The 16,031-nt window shown below is 32.3% G+C and overlaps 5 long non-coding RNA genes across 14 annotated transcripts; all 5 read left to right on the forward strand.

Annotated features, from left to right (window-relative positions):
- The first annotated feature begins 5,405 nt into the window (after nucleotides 1-5,405).
- Nucleotides 5,406-6,087, forward strand: LOC146916638 (uncharacterized). The gene is made up of 3 exons (XR_015015187.1): nucleotides 5,406-5,641; nucleotides 5,770-5,824; nucleotides 6,030-6,087. It is a non-coding gene; the product is annotated as an uncharacterized LOC146916638 (long non-coding RNA).
- LOC146916639 (uncharacterized) lies at nucleotides 6,085-7,239 on the forward strand. 3 transcript variants are annotated; one of them, XR_015015183.1, is made up of 5 exons: nucleotides 6,085-6,220; nucleotides 6,302-6,389; nucleotides 6,472-6,617; nucleotides 6,750-6,834; nucleotides 6,976-7,239. It is a non-coding gene; the product is annotated as an uncharacterized LOC146916639 (long non-coding RNA). The 3 variants fall into 3 exon arrangements; XR_015015184.1 differs by having other exon boundaries at nucleotides 6,796-6,834; XR_015015182.1 differs by having other exon boundaries at nucleotides 6,472-6,610.
- Nucleotides 7,240-7,541: 302 nt separating this feature from the next.
- LOC146916640 (uncharacterized) lies at nucleotides 7,542-9,017 on the forward strand. 2 transcript variants are annotated; one of them, XR_015015185.1, is made up of 5 exons: nucleotides 7,542-7,623; nucleotides 7,842-7,990; nucleotides 8,310-8,502; nucleotides 8,779-8,846; nucleotides 8,945-9,017. It is a non-coding gene; the product is annotated as an uncharacterized LOC146916640 (long non-coding RNA). The 2 variants fall into 2 exon arrangements; XR_015015186.1 differs by having other exon boundaries at nucleotides 7,842-7,913.
- Nucleotides 9,018-9,492: 475 nt separating this feature from the next.
- On the forward strand, nucleotides 9,493-11,371 carry LOC146916641 (uncharacterized). 2 transcript variants are annotated; one of them, XR_015015188.1, is made up of 5 exons: nucleotides 9,493-9,617; nucleotides 9,976-10,098; nucleotides 10,543-10,623; nucleotides 10,842-10,990; nucleotides 11,309-11,371. It is a non-coding gene; the product is annotated as an uncharacterized LOC146916641 (long non-coding RNA). The 2 variants fall into 2 exon arrangements; XR_015015189.1 differs by having other exon boundaries at nucleotides 10,842-10,913.
- Nucleotides 11,372-11,777: 406 nt separating this feature from the next.
- On the forward strand, nucleotides 11,778-14,323 carry LOC146916642 (uncharacterized). 6 transcript variants are annotated; one of them, XR_015015194.1, is made up of 7 exons: nucleotides 11,778-11,846; nucleotides 11,945-12,012; nucleotides 12,224-12,740; nucleotides 12,866-12,927; nucleotides 13,241-13,323; nucleotides 13,415-13,496; nucleotides 14,038-14,323. It is a non-coding gene; the product is annotated as an uncharacterized LOC146916642 (long non-coding RNA). The 6 variants fall into 6 exon arrangements; XR_015015193.1 differs by having other exon boundaries at nucleotides 13,254-13,323; XR_015015195.1 differs by having other exon boundaries at nucleotides 13,257-13,323.
- Nucleotides 14,324-16,031: the final 1,708 nt, after the last annotated feature.

Consider the following 16,031-nt stretch of genomic DNA (forward strand, 5'->3'; position numbering starts at 1 on the left):
AGATGTGGAGGGATTTGGGAGCGGCTGAAGGGAGGGGTTGTTTGTGGCGTCGCCGCTTGTTTGCTTGGGAGGAGGAGAGCGTGAGGGAGTGTATTATGCTGTTCCATAACTTTGTTTTTCAGGAAAATGTGAAGGACACTTGGAGATGGCTGTTAGATCCTATGCATGGATACTCGGTGAGGGGGGCATACCGATTCCTTACTACCACGTCCGAGAGGGGGGACAGTCAGCAGGGTCTAGACATTTGGCATCAGCAGATTCCTTCTAAGGTGTCGGTGTTTGTGTGGAGACTTCTCCGCAATAGACTTCCAACGAAGGATAATTTGGTTCGACGGAGGGTTATTACTCAAGAAGCAGCGGCTTGTGTGACTGGTTGTGGACGTCCAGAGACAGCAAATCATTTATTTTTGGGATGTCACATTTTCGGTTCATTATGGTCTCAGGTTTGCCTTTGGCTTGGTCTTTCTTACGTTGCACATGGCGACATAGTTCAACATTTTATTCAATTTATCAAAATGCCTGGTTTGCATAGATCTTCTCATATGTTCTTTAGGATAATTTGGTTTACCACCGTATGGGTTCTTTGGAAAGAGAGGAATGACCGTGTGTTTAATAACACGGCTTTGACACCTTTTCAACTCGTCGACAAGGTTAAGTTGACATCTTTTTTATGGTTAAAGTCCAAACAAGCAACTTTTATGTACAGCTATCATGACTGGTGGAAGTCACCGCTCCTTTGTATGGGCATCCACCAGTAACTCCAGTTTGCTTGTATATTTTGCTTTTGTTTAGTTTTGGTTAGCACTATTCTCTTGTAATTACTAGTAACTGGTTATCCTTTTTAGCACACCTTGTGCGGGGATAATATCAGTTGTTATTATATATATAGATACCATTTTTGTTTGTTCAAAAAAAAAAGAATATGCAAGGAAAAATTTAATAAACTATAAAAGAAAACAAAATGAAGAGAATGAGTCTGTACGGAGAAGAGAGAAAAATAACTTCGTAATAATGAAAAATGAAGAAAAAAAACAAAGTAAATAAATAAATATAAGTATTGGGCCTATATGCCCAAACTCATTTTTTTTTATAATGGAGCGAGCCCAAGCTTATTTTTGTAGTAAATGATAAAAATTGATAGATGTGTTTTTGTAGTAAATGATAAAAATTGATAGATATGTTTTTTGAAGGTTTTTTTTTAATGATATGTGTTAATATGTTAATATTATTTTTAGATAGATAATAATAATTATTATTATTATTATTATTATTATTATTATTATTATTATTATTATTATTATTATTATTATTATTATTATTATTATTATTATTATTATTATTATTATGTGTAAAATAGGAAAGAATATCACTGGTAGGACTCATGGTATTGTAAATCTCTACAATTTTGAAAAATATGAAGACCCAATTTAAGTCCACTTAATTTGCTTTTTTTTTTTTCTTAAGCACTTAATTTGAATTGATGAGTTTTTTCATCAACAGCGTAGAAAATAAAAAACGAGAAAATAAAATAAATACAAACTTGTGTTAATAGAAAAAAAAATACACCAGATCTTTTAATATCTTTTTATTGTTTTAAAAATCAAATTTTTATGATTTGGGTTCAAGAAAAGTGTCATCTATTTATACTTTAAATAAAAAATAAAAAACTTAGTCCTTATTTCAAAGTTAAAAAAATGGAAAGAAAAAAAAAGGTCTTCTATATTATGAAGAAAAAAACTTGAAAAGAATTCTTCAATAAATTTGCAGGAAAAGAAAAAGGAATTTTTTTCTCAATAATTCAATAGAAGAATTACCAAAAAAATACCATTAGTATCAGATCTAAAGATTCATTGGTCTACAAACAAGTCTAAAAATGAAAACACAAATGGCAAATTGAAATTTGTTTGTATTTTTTATATTGAAAGAAAGATGACTCAAAGTAAAATTAAATTGATTGATGGTTTGATTAAGAAATAAACTAAAAAAAAGGATCACTTGATTGAAAAAATCAAGGTTTGTTTTTTTTTTTTTTTTGAAGGAGAATCAAGGTTTGTTTATGAAAATATTTTTTTTGATTTTGATTATATTTGCATGTTTTCGTTGTTTTTATTTGATAATAAATGGAAACTAAGATTAATACTAACGGAGCGAGAAAATAAAGCGTGGGGACTTCTGTAGTGACATTGAATCACCGCATAATCCATAACCTAATTATTTTTGCATTTTTCGATATATAAAGCGGCAAATAAAACACACCACACTATTTTTCATTTTTATGTATTATATTTGACCTAAATTACATTTTATATCATATGCAATGCAAGAAAGTAAAATGATAATAATTCATAAATAATAAAAATGAGATGCGAGCTATAAAAATAAAAATGCACGAGAACAAAAAAAACGCTAACGGGGTTTAAAATTGAATGAAAGCGATAAAAAAATGATATGCTGGGGACGCAAGGAATAAAATGGGGGGTGCAGGAAATAAAACAGAAACAGATTGAGACTCAAACAGAAAGGCGCGTTTGGGCTTGATGCTGGCAGGGTTGAATTGCTTTTTTGACATAGAATATTTCCAATTGACACATAGAAATGACCTTAATGCCCCTGCGGTAGTTAACAACCGCTGCGAAACACGCCGGTCGTTAACTACCGCTGAGTTCCAGCAGCTGTTAACTACTGCTGTGTTCGTGAAATATTCACACCAATGGCATATTCCAGACAGTCCCTCCATCATCACTATCACCATTTTTTCTCTCAAAATTTCACTCTCTCTCTAAAAAAACTCTACCAAATCATCCAAAATTTCTTCCACTAAATCACAAGTAAGTTATCACTTATGCTATTGTCATACATTTTAGTTAGTATATGTGTTTATATGTTTATAATTTTAGTTGTTGTTTAATTATTAAATTTTGAATATTTGTTATTAATATAGTTATGGTTGTAGATCTGAAATGCTATTAACATATATTATGAATATCTGTTATAATGAACTTATATTGCTTAAATGTATAAATTTTTTTGAATTTTATAAATTTTTGAGGGTTTGAATATTGGTTTTTAATATAGTTATGTTGTAGATCTGAAATGTTATTGACATATATTATGAATACCTGTTATAATGAAGTTATATTGATTGAATTTATAATTTATTTTCGAATTTTATAAATTTTTTAGGGTTTGTTTAGGATTTTTAGGGTTTATGTCAAATTTTCACTACAAGTGTTTGAATGAGTTTTTCATTGATTATTTTTAATTTCTATGTGTGTAGATTTGAAACAATGGCCGGGTGGATCGACATTCATGCAACATTCAACGGCGGAGAACCTCAGAGGTTGAAGGTTCGGTGCCTTGATGTAACGTTAAGAGATCTCAAGGATCAACTGAATGAATTCAACCAAGGAGTCAACCCCAGAGACACAAGGAGGGTGCAAAATGTTCGGTATAAATGTCCAAAGCTCGACGAGGGGAGAGTATCATTCACTTGGGTGGAGTTAAAGAACGACGAAAACGTGACGAGCATGTTTTGGGAGCACACCAAGTTCCAGTGGATCGATATGCAGGTGACGTTGCTGAGATCAACTGAAGATATCATCAACAGCCTGATTCCGCCAGAAGATCGTCATTAGTTACGGTATGTGCTATGTTGATGAATTCTGTCGTAAGAGTTGTTGTGTTAGATTTTGACTAAGTTGGAGAGTATGTCATAATTAATTAAGTACGTTGATGTTGTTGTCGTAGCTGTTGTTGGGTTGTATGTTAATATACACAAGTTAAGTCCATTTGCATAAACTATAGTAGGCATTTGGCAAGAATCCAAGCCAAAAAGGTAGGATAAAATTTTGGTCACCAAAGGTTCCTCCTTTGGAGACGAACTTAAGTTAAACTTTATTATTGGCAAGTAACTTGTTAATTAGGTCCATAATCATCATACAATGAGTATCACATAAATAGAATGAACTATATTATGCATTTGGAAAGAATCCGAGCCAAAAAGGTAGGATAAAATTTTGGTCACCGAAGGTTCCTCCTTTGGAGACGAACTTAAGTTAAACTTTATAACCGAAGGTTCCTCCTTTGGAGACGAACTTAAGTTAAACTTTATAATGGGGAAGTAACTTGTTAATTAGGTCCATAATCATCATACAAATGAGTATGAAATAAATAGAATCAACTATAGTATGCATTTGAAAATAATCCAAGCCAAAAAGGTAGGATAAAATTTTGGTCAATAAAGGTTCCTCCTTTGGAGACGAACTTAAGTTAAACTTTATTATCTGGAAGTAACTTGTTAATTAGGTCCATAATCATCATACAATGAGTATCACATAAGTAGAATGAACTATAGTAGTCATTTGGCAATAATCCAAGCCAAAAAGGTAGGATAAAATTTTGGTCAAAGGTTCCTCCTTTGGAGACGAACGTAAGTTAAACTTTATTATTGGCAAGTAACTTGTTAATTATGTCCATAATCATCATACAATGAGTATCTCATAAATAGAATGAACTATAGTATGACAATTTGGTAATATTAACATACAAAACAGACACATTAATTACACTGACAACTTTTATTAAGAAATGTGAAAAATGCAACAGGTTACATTCCGAGACGGAGGGAGTATAATTTGTTGAACCCCACGTTGATAAATGTCTAATAATGCTTCAAAAAAAAATGTCTAATTGTAATGGGGATAATTATAATTTAACCAAAAAAAGGATATACTTTTTGGTGTATAAACATGCGTCCAGAACTCTTCATGCGTAAGTGGCAAACAAACAAGCATACGAAGGACACAACCATTCCTCTTAATTTGAGGAAAATATCATATATATGTTACATAAATCAGATATTGAAAATGACAAAATATGTTACATAAACCAGAAATTGTTAACTAATGTTGCCAGTTCTTTCAAAAAAAAAAAAAACTAATGTTGCCAGTAAGATTTAATATAAAGTTCTCATAATCATATAATTTAATTGATTAGTTAGGGAAATTATAAGATACTCTACTCTTTACATATATATTAAGGGGGTGTATTGGATTAGAATTTTAAAATATAATTATGTATGAAAAAGTCTAGTGGATTTTAAAAGATTATGCAAGATTTTAATGACTTTTAAGATTTTAAAAGATTCTCAAGATTTGTAATTTGGATTTCAAGGAATTTATATTCTAAGATTTTAAAAGACTATCAAGATTTCAACGGATTTATATCAAAAAGTTAATTGTGTTTTTCCTAGATGCTTATGGATGTTTTTATATTTTTCCAACACAGTACTACACTATTATATTCATTTACTAAACTAGATAGGAAAATGCTTGTCCGTACGTTTGACAATTTTGCCCTTGGAGGGGTATTTTGGTAAATTGGTAAATTGCCATTTCCCTCATATATATATATATGTTGTGGTACAATTTCTTTTTCTCTTCCTTCTTCTTCAGTCCGGTTCTCTTCTCCTCACACGGTAAACAAAAAAACGGGTTCTCTTCTTCCTCACACCGCCACCTTGCCGTCTCCTCCGTCGACCTCGCCGTTGAACACACCAATCTCCACCGTTTTCTTCTTTCTCAGTGTGCGACGTCTTCTTCGTTTTGCTTCTTCTTCCGTTTGTCTCTATCATCAATCAAAGGTTGGATTTTTAACTTTGATCTGCTTGCATGTCCCATTTTTTGGTGCGATTTTGTTCTTCTAATTGATTGAGGCATTTTTTCTTTTTAATTGATTTAGATTTTTTGGTATGTCTTTGGTTGATTGCAGTTCTGAGATGATGACCTTGAATTTGAAAATACCATTTGGCATGGATCAGATATGGGTAAGTTTCAATTTGGGATGTTACTGGTTTTTTTTTGTTCCTATCTTTCCAAGTTTTTATTTTTCACTTCATTTTATGAAATTATGATTGTATTTGCATAGATTTTTATGAGTTTGTAGTTATATTTGATCAGTCTGTGTGATTGCTTCTCTTCCTTTTGATTTTCTCTATTGCTGATTTGTTTGTGCTTTGTTTGATTTCTCAGCATCAGATGACACACAAAAGTCCTACAGATCATTAGGATCATCTCAGGGGTGGAAGGTATAAATACTTGACTATTTTTTTCTTTGATTTTGGAACTAATTAGTATATTATATGATTTACTATTTTAGGCATTGTTTTAGTTTTGTATTTGATTTTTGTAGGTGGATTTAACACAGCTCATGTTGCTGCTAGGTAAATCTTTGAACATATTTTCAATTTTTTTGTGTAATTAATTTTTTTATGGTTGAGTTGATTCCAAATTTTGAATATCAGAGCCTATGATCGAGCTGCGATTAAATTCAGGGGAGTTGGTGCTTACATAAATTTCAATTTGAATGATTATGATGATGATCTTAAACAGGTTAGAGAATTTTCAAGTATACTTGATGAATGTGAAACTAGATGGATTATATCATGTAATTTTTCGATATTTTGTTACTTAGACGAAGAATTTATCGAAAGATGAGTCTTTGCAAACACTTCGTCTACAAATCAATGTTTTCTCAAGAGGGAGTTCGAAGTACAGAGGAGTAACACTGCACAAATGTGGCAGTTGGGAAGCTCGAATGGGTCAATTCCTTGGTAAAAAGTGAGAACCTATTTTTAATTTAACTGAAGTTATTTAGGAGTAACTTACCAACAAAATTGTTCACGGTTTAGTTTATATTGGCTTTGTATAATTTTGCTTGATATTGAAACATCATGTATCTGGCTAATGTAGTGTAACTTTTTAAATTGTGGCCGCGCCATGGTCCGTGATATAACAGAGAATTGCTGCATTACATGATGCAATCTACAGGATGATGGTTTGTTTTTGCCTCCTTTCCATTCATTTTCTTTCCTGGAGGATGATGGTTACCCTGTTCCAGCTCTGATACATTAACTTTTTCCTGATACAATAACTTTGTTCAATTTATTTAAATGGTTTGGTGGCTCTCTCTTTGCAGGCCAAAACATCAGGAAGTTGTTTAAGGATGGCTTCATTATCAGGAAGCCAACTAAGATTCACTCCCTATCCTGTGCTAGGCGCATGAAGGAGGCCAAGAGGAAGGGACGTCATTCTAGATATGGTATTTAACTATTTTAAACCTTGATAGTTTTAATGAATTGAAGGATATAGATTATGGAAAATCTCTGTTAGTTTGTAAGGTGGTGCTTGTCTGCTTGTGAAGTTATCGTCATTTAGACATTATAGAATAGAATTCATTCTATTTTGTTTGCAAGATTAGTTAATTAGTTGTGCTGAGTATTCTAGGATATGAAAGTTATATACATTCTGAAACCTATTCACCAACAGTAGAATTTTATGGCATTTATTTGAACCAAAATTTTAGAGCAACTTATTATCAACCCTATTTGAAGTGTATGGAGTGCAAGTTCAAAAACAAATAAACCTATCTGATACTTTATTTGGATGAGAGCAAGTTAGAATCATATGATTTCTTAATTTTGTTTTTGAACTGCATGGAGTGTGCAACTTTTGAATATGAAATGTTGTTATTTCTTATTTACAGATGTGTCCTGGTCGAGGACAGCGCTATAGGTCTAGCAGCCGCTAAAGTAGCTGGGATGAAGTGTATAGTAACAAAGAGCGGGTATATTTCTATTTACTGAATGGAAAGCAACTTTATGTTTTTTTATAGGCAGACAATAGTAAGTTATGTTAGTTTCCCGGATCAAATCCGAGATCTCTGACTTTAAACTCCTTCAATGTCCCTTAGCTCACCAACCGAGCTGCCTTCGTAGTGTGGGACTTCTAAACATGTAGTGACTTTTCATTTGACTTCTTCTTAATCTCAAATGCATTATGCAGGTATACGGCAGATGGAGATTTCTTAAATGCAGACGTTGTATTTGACTTCATTGGTGATCCTCCTGAGGAGAGGTTTGATCTGGCATTTTGTGGTAGCCTTCTTTAGAAGCAATATGTCAGCTAGCAAACTGTGAAGTGATGAGGATTTTGTATGATTATTCAAGTCTCCTTCACTATTTCTATCAGTGCTAAATTCCTCATTTCTTTTCACTCTTACCCTATTAAGCCAAATGATGAAAAGATCAATGTTTATATTGGTTGTGTATAGAAGCTTATTTCTTGATTGTTATAGAAATTTTGTTTGTGCGCTTTTAAAAAATGTTATCAGTCCTGTAATTTGCTCCACGAATGAGTTAGCTTCTCTGATATGAAATGTTGATGCTAATTAATGTTGTTGGATTATTTTGGGTTTGATTATTTTGTGATTTTCTGATTCTGATTCTGGGTTTGATTATTTTGTTTTTTTAGATGGACAATGAATTTGAGGATGGACAAGCAACTTCTGATATGATGGCAAGCAGTCAACAAAGGTTAATTTAACAGTTGCTTATTCTGGGTTTGATTATTCTTTGAATGTGATTTCAGTCCTTTATCTGGAAGGTGTTTACTATGAGAGAGAGAAATGGAAGGACAATAGAAAGTGGTTCAATTGATTCACATGGTGAGTTCTATTTCAAATTCATTGTAGTTTATCTAAATTAGAGGCATATAATTTTCTCACAATCTATACAGTTAGAATAATCTTTTTTATTGTAATAGGTGACAAGCATAGACAATGTTAATCTCCATTTATATGTTAAATAGTTGAATTTTATATAATTTCTAATCTGTCTCAAATTAATTTTCCATTTTATTATAATTCTCCTGGATCTTCATTTATGGCAACAATCAGATCTTTAAAAGTTGTTTCTAAATGTTGACTTTTGTATTTTATCAGGTGTGACATCAAACACAGATGCCGCCCAGCTTGCAGAAACATTTGTTGTTGCAAAATGCCCTACAAAGGTATATAATCGTTCGTTTTCGAACTTGTCATTTGTCCAATGATCGGAAATGGAATATCTTATTATCATAATCTTTGTAATTCTTTATTGCACTTGCAGTTCATATTGGCATGGCAGCAAAGTGCAAAATCAGGCTCTACTATTGGCATTGATTCTTCCCTTAAGAGGTAAGTTCTAAAACAACTCAGTCTTCTTAAATATCTCAATGGCTTGATTAATTTTGCAGAAGCCTACTTACTGATGGATCATTGTTTCATAATTTGGACCAGTAACTTTCATAAGCTATCATATTATATGATTTACTATTTTAGGCATTGTTTTAGTTTTGTATTTGATTTTTGTAGGTGGATTTAACACAGCTCATGTTGCTGCTAGGTAAATCTTTGAACATATTTTCAATTTTTTTGTGTAATTAATTTTTTTATGGTTGAGTTGATTCCAAATTTTGAATATCAGAGCCTATGATCGAGCTGCGATTAAATTCAGGGGAGTTGGTGCTTACATAAATTTCAATTTGAATGATTATGATGATGATCTTAAACAGGTTAGAGAATTTTCAAGTATACTTGATGAATGTGAAACTAGATGGATTATATCATGTAATTTTTCGATATTTTGTTACTTAGACGAAGAATTTATCAAAAGATGAGTCTTTGCAAACACTTCGTCTACAAATCAATGTTTTCTCAAGAGGGAGTTCGAAGTACAGAGGAGTAACACTGCACAAATGTGGCAGTTGGGAAGCTCGAATGGGTCAATTCCTTGGTAAAAAGTGAGAACCTATTTTTAATTTAACTGAAGTTATTTAGGAGTAACTTACCAACAAAATTGTTCACGGTTTAGTTTATATTGGCTTTGTATAATTTTGCTTGATATTGAAACATCATGTATCTGGCTAATGTAGTGTAACTTTTTAAATTGTGGCCGCGCCATGGTCCGTGATATAACAGAGAATTGCTGCATTATATGATGCAATCTACAGGATGATGGTTTGTTTTTGCCTCCTTTCCATTCATTTTCTTTCCTGGAGGATGATGGTTACCCTGTTCCAGCTCTGATACATTAACTTTTTCCTGATACAATAACTTTGTTCAATTTATTTAAATGGTTTGGTGGCTCTCTCTTTGCAGGCCAAAACATCAGGAAGTTGTTTAAGGATGGCTTCATTATCAGGAATCCAACTAAGATTCACTCCCTATCCTGTGCTAGGCGCATGAAGGAGGCCAAGAGGAAGGGACGTCATTCTAGATATGGTATTTAACTATTTTAAACCTTGATAGTTTTAATGAATTGAAGGATATAGATTATGGAAAATCTCTGTTAGTTTGTAAGGTGGTGCTTGTCTGCTTGTGAAGTTATCGTCATTTAGACATTATAGAAAAGAATTCATTCTATTTTGTTTGCAAGATTAGTTAATTAGTTGTGCTGAGTATTCTAGGATATGAAAGTTATATACATTCTGAAACCTATTCACCAACAGTAGAATTTTATGGCATTTATTTGAACCAAAATTTTAGAGCAACTTATTATCAACCCTATTTGAAGTGTATGGAGTGCAAGTTCAAAAACAAATAAACCTATCTGATACTTTATTTGGATGAGAGCAGGTTAGAATCATATGATTTCTTAATTTTGTTTTTGAACTGCATGGAGTGTGCAACTTTTGAATATGAAATGTTGTTATTTCTTATTTACAGATGTGTCGTGGTCGAGGACAGCGCTATAGGTCTAGCAGCCGCTAAAGTAGCTGGGATGAAGTGTATAGTAACAAAGAGCGGGTATATTTCTATTTACTGAATGGAAAGCAACTTTATGTTTTTTTATAGGCAGACAATAGTAAGTTATGTTAGTTTCCCGGATCAAATCCGAGATCTCTGACTTTAAACTCCTTCAATGTCCCTTAGCTCACCAACCGAGCTGCCTTCGTAGTGTGGGACTTCTAAACATGTAGTGACTTTTCATTTGACTTCTTCTTAATCTCAAATGCATTATGCAGGTATACGGCAGATGGAGATTTCTTAAATGCAGACGTTGTATTTGACTTCATTGGTGATCCTCCTGAGGAGAGGTTTGATCTGGCATTTTGTGGTAGCCTTCTTTAGAAGCAATATGTCAGCTAGCAAACTGTGAAGTGATGAGGATTTTGTATGATTATTCAAGTCTCCTTCACTATTTCTATCAGTGCTAAATTCCTCATTTCTTTTCACTCTTACCCTATTAAGCCAATGATGAAAAGATCAATGTTTATATTGGTTGTGTATAGAAGCTTATTTCTTGATTGTTATAGAAATTTTGTTTGTGCGCTTTTAAAAAATGTTATCAGTCCTGTAATTTGCTCCACGAATGAGTTAGCTTCTCTGATATGAAATGTTGATGCTAATTAATGTTGTTGGATTATTTTGGGTTTGATTATTTTGTGATTTTCTGATTCTGATTCTGGGTTTGATTATTTTGTTTTTTTAGATGGACAATGAATTTGAGGATGGACAAGCAACTTCTGATATGATGGCAAGCAGTCAACAAAGGTTAATTTAACAGTTGCTTATTCTGGGTTTGATTATTCTTTGAATGTGATTTCAGTCCTTTATCTGGAAGGTGTTTACTATGAGAGAGAGAAATGGAAGGACAATAGAAAGTGGTTCAATTGATTCACATGGTGAGTTCTATTTCAAATTCATTGTAGTTTATCTAAATTAGAGGCATATAATTTTCTCACAATCTATACAGTTAGAATAATCTTTTTTATTGTAATAGGTGACAAGCATAGACAATGTTAATCTCCATTTATATGTTAAATAGTTGAATTTTATATAATTTCTAATCTGTCTCAAATTAATTTTCCATTTTATTATAATTCTTCCTGGATCTTCATTTATGGCAACAATCAGATCTTTAAAAGTTGTTTCTAAATGTTGACTTTTGTATTTTATCAGGTGTGATATCAAACACAGATGCCGCCCAGCTTGCAGAAACATTTGTTGTTGCAAAATGCCCTACAAAGGTATATAATCGTTCGTTTTCGAACTTGTCATTTGTCCAATGATCGGAAATGGAATATCTTATTATCATAATCTTTGTAATTCTTTATTGCACTTGCAGTTCATATTGGCATGGCAGCAAAGTGCAAAATCAGGCTCTACTATTGGCATTGATTCTTCCCTTAAGAGGTAAGTTCTGAAACAACTCAGTCTTCTTAAATATCTCAATGGCTTGATTAATTTTGCAGAAGCCTACTTACTGATGGATCATTGTTTCATAATTTGGACCAGTAACTTTCATAAGCTATCATATATTAATTTCCAAATTGGTTAATTTGGTTATAAATCACTTTGCTAACTCATAGTTCATCTATTTTCCTCTTTTCGTTCCTGCTTTCAGCTATGAGAGGGAGCGAAGATTACGAGTTACTATTGTTTATGGAATGGCTAGGTTGTGCAGCTAACTACGAGGATTATTCAGGGGATAAGAATTATCAGAGGACCCCATTTTTGTCTGTAGAAGCAATCTCAATAGCGACTATTAATAAAGAGAAAAAAAAGTAAGTTAATTAGTTCACTCATATTCGAGTATAAACCAGTTGGTTGGATGTATCAAGAGAGAGCATTGTGCAATATGGGAAGAGAAAAAGGTTTTGATTTGGATTTTGCAACTCAACTTGATCTTTCCCTTTCATTTTCGTATAAATATAGAGCATTGGAAAAATTTGAGGAGAAGCAAATAAAGGAATGAATTATGTAGTTAGATAAGTTTCTAGGATTTAAGCTTTCACCTGATTGTTTAGAGTTGAAGGCTTGGTTGTATATTGCATTAGATGATTATGATAGTGCTATAAGAGATATTAGAGCTTTGTTAACCATGGAGGCTAACTACATAACTTTACATGGGAGGATTAAAGGTAAGTGCTTGGTTCAAATTCTTAATAGTAGAATTCAGAAGAAGAATCAGGTTGACTGTTGGATGCAGTTATAACAACAATGGTATTCAGTTGATGATGTTGGTTCTTTGGCTATTATACATCAGATGCTAGAGAATGAGCCTGGAAAGAGCCTGCTAGAGTTTCGTCTGTCGCTACTACTCTTGAGGTAAGCATCTTCGGAACTAACTCAAAAGTATCACTTTTTCCTAATTTTTCAAATTTGACCTATATATGTAGCATTGATACTTCAGATTGAATGCGTGTTTAGTGTCTGACGTCGACATGATTCTCACACGTGGTTTATTCATATACTTATTTTCTTAAACTATTACAACTGTCTATGTGTGAGTATAATGTCTAGCGTCTGTCTCAATTATTCTTATATTTTGACTAGATGCAAACTCACGCGCTGCACGTGTTAGTAAATACAATTGGTTCAAATTTGATTTATTTACTAAACATGCTCTTATGTTGAACAGATTAAACTGTCAGAAGGCTGCAAAGAGATACTTGCCTGATTCTACCGGCAAATACTGCAAGTCTATCACAAAATCAAAGAAGGGTTAGACACATCTACATTACTAAATCTATATTTCATCAAATACTTCTTTCATATTTAATATTATTGATCATGGTCTTTTTTATATTTTCAGGTAAATTAAATTCAGTTCTGACTAAGATGAACATGTTTGGAAAAAAAAGCTGATGGTTTTGCACATGGCGTTCGAGAGCATGGTATGTAATCTTGGAAGACTTATTTTCAATTTTTCACCTTTGCTTAGTTTCAAGGCATGAAACAAGCACTTTGTGATAGTGTACAAATTTCTGTAGTACTGTTCTAGACCTTATTCATGTAAATAATATCAAATATGAGTTTTTATATATTGCCTTAATATGGTATCAAGAACATCCCATTCTTAGTTTAACAAAATCTAACTGGAGTTTCTTATGAACTTTGATATATTTCAAGACATGGAAATGCATAACAGAAACTGTGGCGCGAATCCTTATAATGGATGCATAAATCTAATTGCAAAGTAATACAGCTCTTTGCCTAAGGCCTTATAAGTAGAATTATGCTGCAGCACTGCATACAGCAGACAAAATATTTCACACACATGATACTCTTATAATCAGAATTGAAAATCCTTATATAGCATGAGCATATAGATCAGTAGTTGTGATATGTAGCATCTGAAATGCATATTATTATTTTGGTCCATAGTTCGATCATGTATCATTTTATCCGCGTTAATTTTTTCATCTTGTTTTGTAGATGATGGTAGGCCTAATATCTGCAACAGTTGGTTGTGTTTGAAAAAACCACGCATGTGTATTGGTGGATGATCTTTGAGCAACGTCAAAACAATCAGAATATACACCTGTGTTTTTAATGTTGGTATCAGAGTTTCTGATATAGTTTTTGCATAAATGTTTGTTTACTGTTTCAGCAATAATGCCAACAGGATTGGCACAATCATTGTATTGTAAGTTGTAACTGAAATATATTGAACTAATGTTATGTTCAAAGGTATTTAGAAAAGGCTTTTGCCATTGATGTCCTCTATTGTTTAACTAACCTTATTTCACAATACTCACCAATGACTCCTTTCCATTGACTATACTTTGTTTTGAATGTCATATTTTTGTGGGATCAATGTGAGTACAGATTATTGCAATTCTCTTTTTATTTTTTTGTGATGTGAATTCCACATGTCTGATTCTTGTCTGGATAATTTATATTTTATTTGTCTTTAAGATTAATTGATAAATGGGTTTTTCTGTTAAAAAATTAATAATTGATAAATGGTTTTAAAAAATATTCAATGATCCTCTTCCCACATCCAATTTGTGACAGGGTGGAGTTTTAGTATTTGCCAACCAGGAAGTTTAAACGGTTGCTAAACTAAGAATGAGCACCAGCTCTTGACTGCATAAGTTTTCTTGGTGCAAGATAGATTGTGCACTACATTTTATATTGTTACTTCTCACCCTGTGTTCCTTTGAGTCCATTTTCCTTCTACTTTTTTGCCTACATTCTAAAAATTTGGAAGCAATACAAACAATATCAATGATTTTAACCGTTAAAATCTTATCGTTTTGTTGATTCTAATATTTTTGAATTCATAGCAAACATTTATTTTAAAGTTTGAATTGAATTTAGAGATTTTGTTACAATAATTATTATCCATTCTTTTACAATTCAAAAGGTTATCAGCTATAGTTCATAGACAAGACTTTTACTGATGTAGTTTTTGGTTAGCAGTTTGTTCTTCTACAATTCTCACCAATGACTTTCGTTTTAAATGGCATGTCACTATAGGTTCAAGTGAGTACACATTATAGCAATTCTGTTTTTGTTATTAGCATTGATGTGAATTTCACATGTATAACCTTTGTATGAATAATTTTATTTTACTTTTCTTAAGAATAATTGATGCATGGATTTCAAATACATTCAATTATCTCCTCACTGCCCCGATCGAATTTTATAGACAAAATTACACATTTAGTCCCTTAACTTTATTTTAGGTAACACTTTCGTCCTTTATTTTTTTTTTATCACGATTTAGTCCTTTATGTTATAAAATTACAATATCTTATCATTTTTTATGAGATTTTTTTCAAAGAAATTTTATTTTCTAGGCTTGGATGATGAGGATTTGCAATTGTCTATGAGTTTGATGAATTTTTTTTTGGAGTTTTTGATTTTTTTTCCATAAAAAAGGATTATGAAATTTTGAACGGATTATGTATGGATGTTTAAAAGTTGAGGTTTTTGGTAATTAAAAAAAGTTTTTATTTGTACCAAAAAATAAATAAATTCAAAACTCCATGGGTACCCTGGATACCTGAATACCCACGAGTACCCGTATAATGGGTACCCATGAGGTTAGATTGACTCTGCATAGTGCAGGGGTGGTGGATCAAATCAAGTACACAGTTCACAATTATTCTACTAAATTAACTTTACGGTTATTGAGTTGTTGAAAACCACTACTTTTCCAATGCATGTTTAGCCTTCTCAATTGTTTTCTTCGCTGCAACTTGCTTTCTATCTCTCTACAATAAAGTCCTTGACGTTTTCATTTGTTACTCGTGATAAGCCGTTTTTAACATTTCATTTTCTAACCCGTGATGCAGGAGTACTCTAAATATTGTGTTATGAGTTTATAATTATCTGTCATTTCGCAATCTATCCGTCCGATATAATATTTTGTCAAAAAAGTAGCTAACCCCCGTGCGAAGCACGGGTTTGTAACTAGTTTC

The sequence above is a fragment of the Medicago sativa genome, chromosome 6, assembly GCF_051527215.1.
Source record: "Medicago sativa cultivar Bolivia chromosome 6, Bolivia_mono, whole genome shotgun sequence".
NCBI lineage: Eukaryota > Viridiplantae > Streptophyta > Magnoliopsida > Fabales > Fabaceae > Medicago > Medicago sativa.